The sequence below is a fragment of the Austrofundulus limnaeus genome, unplaced genomic scaffold (assembly GCF_001266775.1).
Source record: "Austrofundulus limnaeus strain Quisiro unplaced genomic scaffold, Austrofundulus_limnaeus-1.0 Scaffold228, whole genome shotgun sequence".
In the NCBI taxonomy this organism is placed as follows: domain Eukaryota; kingdom Metazoa; phylum Chordata; class Actinopteri; order Cyprinodontiformes; family Rivulidae; genus Austrofundulus; species Austrofundulus limnaeus.
The window spans coordinates 160,861-165,627 of record NW_013952630.1 but is presented as its reverse complement, the minus strand read 5'-3'; the positions used below and the strand labels follow the sequence as shown (position 1 = coordinate 165,627).

The following is a 4,767-nucleotide window of genomic DNA, read 5'->3' as shown; positions in this document are numbered from 1 at the left end:
TGTGTGTGTGTGTGTGTGTGTGTGTGTGGTGTGTGTGTGTGTGTTTATTAAACCAACATGCAATGTGGTAACTTCGATTCAAAAAATACTTTATTGATCCCAGAGGGAAATGAGGTTACTCAATGCATTCCATGCTCAAATCCCTGCATGACAGTTGTACTTTAGGTTTAATAAACATAAATACAAAACATTTGAAGCAGTCACATGTACTTATTTTAGTAAGATGAAGGCAATGGCATAAAAACAACTTGGGTGCAGACTCCTGCATGGTTTTAGTTCTGGTAAAAATTTGCTGTTGTTTACACACGTATAACTTCAATAAACTTATCATATTTAGCTTTGTGCAACATACAATAGGGGTGACTCATATTGAAATTGTTCATGGCAAATAAAGTCTCTAAGCAGACTAAACGCATAGGTAATAGGTATAAATAATGTCATTGCCTTGAAATTATGTTAACAAATAGTCGACCCTACCCAGTATATATTTTTTAAAAAATGCACTCAAAGCAGCTCTGAGAACAGATAGAACTCAACGCCAACCATCTCTGATGTCCCAGTCACAGGACAGAGAGACATACGGAGAGCATTTCTATTCCCACCACCTTGGCAACGGGGGATAAAAAGAAAATAATAAAACTCAGGGGCGGGGGGCCGGAGCTTATTGTAGGGCCAGACTGAAGTCACAAACAGGACTATGTTGCCTGTGTGCAGCAGGTTGCCAGTCCTTTATAATATGACGTGTGCATGTTTGTTTCTTTGTTAGAAAAATATCTCATGAACTTATAGTGAACATTTTTTTACTGAAACTCAAAATGATCATTGAGTGTACAGCAACTCCTGATTTTATAGAGAATCTGATTCAAGATGGCTGTCACAGCTACAGTATGTGATAGCAAACACACCAGGAGCTGTTGCGATCAATGTGATCAATTTTACAAATGCTGAGTTAAAATTTAGTTTGGTGGTTGTAGAGCTATCCCCAGCACCTACATTGAGTGCTCAAAACTTGCATCTCAAAACCTTTTGAGGAAGTACCGGAGTCAACCATGTTTGTTAGCAAAACATATGAACCAGTGGTTGAATTTCAATGCAACTCTCAAAAAGTAATCATTGGATGTAAGTAGCCTACTAAGTTTTGGAGTCAAACTCATTTTAGATGGCAGCCACAGCTACTTGACCTTAGCAAACAGAAATAAACATTATTTTAAAATTATTTATAGTTTGTAGACAATTTTAAAACAAATTCCACACATTCATCACTAACAAATTTTATTTTATTAATATGCTTTCTTATATTGTTCACAGTTCATCAAATGTTCCTTGAAAACTGTTAAAATTTGAATTTCAACACTGTTTTCTGGTAAATACTTGAGTATTGTATATCAAGTGTGAATCCGAATCATATTACAGCCACTATTACCTATAGAAATAGAATTGTGTTTAGATACCATTTAAGGATTGTGTTTTTATGTTTAGCACAGTGCCTTTAAGGCAGAAAACTGGTCTTTGTTCCAGAAAACAATTGCAGGACTGTGCCAGTATTCTTTGTTTTATAGGAGGTTAAAGAACAAAGTGCCTTTTGACCTTGATGCAACTTTTCATGTCTGGGAAAACACTGAAAGATATTTCGTTTCAGCTCTAGCTGGTGAGATTTTGTCATCATGTGAGCGTGTGTGCAGCATGACATTTAGTTGCTTTTAAGGGTGGTCCATTCAGAATGAAAAAAAATAGTTAATAAACAACTGAGAAGAAATCTTTTATTTTAATAAATAATCATCAGCTTTCAGGTTTGCAGAGCAGGTTTGCAATTCAGTCACTGACAAGACTCACAATCTGAAATTAACAGACTAGAAATTCAAGTAGTGGCCCAGAAACATGCCACTCAATCCTTTTGAATAGGTTATAAAAATTTAATTAAAAGTAATTCAAGATATTAAAAGTATATAATTTCACACCTACAGGGGAAATTCACTTTGTCATCCCATTACCAGCACAAGAGGCTGCAAAATGTCTTAGTTAACACATTACATATCTGAAACACGTCACATAAAAAGTCTAGGTTTCAAACTTTGTCACAAGATGAATGAGTGCAACTTTTTTCCACTTCTTCCTCCAGACACATATGGAAAATTGAGCCAACAAGTAAGAAAGAAAACAGTCAGTTGTAACCTAAACCGCCAAAGCCTCCTCCTCAACCCCCACACTCCAGGGAGAGGTGAACATACTGAGATGTTGGTTTTTTTCATCCCCACCTGGGTCATATCATTGTGTCGTGCCCCGAGATGTTGGGTTACCATTGGTTTTCCGATAGCTTCCAAGGAAGCTTTTCACTTACGGAGGCGCTATAGAGTGGTGTATTTTTTTCTTGTCAATACATTTTTTTTCCTATTTAGGCATTATCCAGTTCTGTAAGATATAATGTTTTGAAACTAATCCCCGTCTACTACACTCGGAACTGATTAGATTTAGATGTCACATGTCTCAAAAGGGAAAACATGCTGCATGATGACACTAAAACTTCACCATTAGTACAAATATTGTAGTTTCTAGACACAAGAGAAAACTCTATGGCCCACCCAACATCAAAGAAGAATCAATAACAACAGTTTAGGTTTTGGCTGCTAAAGAGATATACAGTTCTTTCAACAACTGGTGCAAATAAACTAAATGACATTGACCATCTGGTTTGAAACAGAACAGACTCCAACTTAGTGAAAGAGCAAAATAGTCATGGCCAATATATAAAATACAATTTAACAATATATCAATCAGTTATTGTTGTTCAAGCTGTTTTATTGAAAACACACAGAAATGGAACAAAGAAAGTCTTTCTTTATATTTTAGGGTTTTACACAACAGAGCATATTGAACAAAAAACTGTTGTTTTCCGTATATTTATCAGTCTCTAAGATTGTTGTGGATGAATTTTGACCCACTTTTTGGCACAGCATTTTTCAATCTTTGAAGGTCCCAGCACAATTTTTCAGATTATTTATTTATTTATTTATTTATTTATTTATTTATTTATTTATTTATTTATTTTACGAGAAATATTGCTTCTAAAACACAGTTCCCATTAGAGATGTGACATTCACAAATGATAAAGATCTTTTGAATGGCTCCTCACAGACAATAGGAACCAAAGTGCGGGCAATGGAGACAGTTGTAGTTTCACCTTTTATTTTGATTCCTTATATCATCTTTGCTTTTTTCACGGAAACCAGTAAGACTGGTGGAGTGCAGCAGCTCAGGGGGAAAAGGGGAGGAATTTCCGCTTGATTAAATACATGGTTCCACCCACGTGATGTGATGACATATTTCCCTACCTGATGATGTAACTCGTTCAAAATTGAATGGCTTTATGAAACAAACAGGTCCTCAAGATCTGAATCCCTTCAACGAGCCATTTATCCCATTTCTAGTTCCCATGTGTACCATGCTTTTAGGCAGGCTTGTGGAAGAAGGTGTAAACACTTTAAGCCCCCACTCCCCTCCACTCCGAAGCATAATGAAGTTTACAAAATTGTGACAACAACACATATTGATAGCTACTGAAGCTGTAAATCATACTGAAGTCTACAAAATTTATGTAAAGTTACAAATGGACCGGGATCAGAAATTGTGAAAACACAACAGCGGCTACTGAAACTGTAACATCATTATCCACCTGCTCAATCCAACACACACACACAAAAAAAAAAAAAAAAAAAAAAACATTTAAATTCTTCTGAGGTTCCGACAACACCTTGCTACTTTCCTTTTACAGCTTTTCTCATGTAGATTTGCTGGGTTTGGGAATCATTGTCTTTTGGTAAAACCTAATTTCTGACATGCAGTCCCATATCTGACTCTAGAAAACTTGGGTATACAGAGGAGCTCATTGGTTAACTCAGTGACTGCAAGGTGTCCAGGTCCTTTGGCTTCAAAACAACTCCAAAATCATTTGGTTTTATCTGTCCGAAAGAAAATATTCCAAAATTACTTAGGGTTATTCAAAGGCAACTCTGTAAACCTAAGTCAGACTTCCATGATCATATTAAAGATTTATTTTTTCCTCCTGGCAACCTTTAAACATAAGTCATACTTGTTGAGTCTTTAGGAGAGAGAATGGATTTTCCTTTATTTTCAAGAGTCTAAAAGACTGGCATAACATGCTGGATGCTTTTAGAAGTACAGGATGAGTCAAATGTCATTCAAAAGTCTCAGGACACCCTTTTACTTCAGAAAGAAAAGGGAAAATGACACATCTGAATACCCCAGCATTTAATGGGTGAGGGGGCTATATTTCAGGCAATGTCCAATAAATGACCAGCATCATTGAAGTATCCTTCAATGTCTGCAGCAAGATGCTGCAGATCTTCTACAACTCTGTTGTTGAGAGCGTCATCTCTTCTGCCATCATCTGCTGGGGCAGCAGCATCAGAGCCAGGGACCTAAAAAGGCTAAACAACCTGATAAAGCAACACACTCTCACTCCCAACTCGTCACATACTGACGTTTTGCAAGGTTCCCTCTGCGTCTCATTTTGACGCAACAGGTACCCCCCTCGCGTCACTCCTTTACGCCCGCGGGTTTTCCGGGTTGCGCCACCAGGGGGCTTTGCGTCGGGGGTCTGAGGTTAACATTAGGGATCAGGATTAATGGTTAAGTTTAGGGACTGGGATCAGGGGTAGGATGTCCATGGTGAATATTATGGTGCGTTCACACCGAACGCGATTTCAGCGTCAAAATCGCAGCCAACGCTGAAGTTTGAAGCTCGTGCAC

At 37.5% G+C, this 4,767-nt stretch overlaps 1 protein-coding gene across 1 annotated transcript in view; it reads left to right on the top strand.

Annotated features, from left to right (window-relative positions):
• The window catches only part of angpt2b (angiopoietin 2b), a 44,613-nt gene that overhangs the window by 14,282 nt on the left and 25,564 nt on the right, over window positions 1-4,767 (top strand). The window lies entirely within an intron of this gene.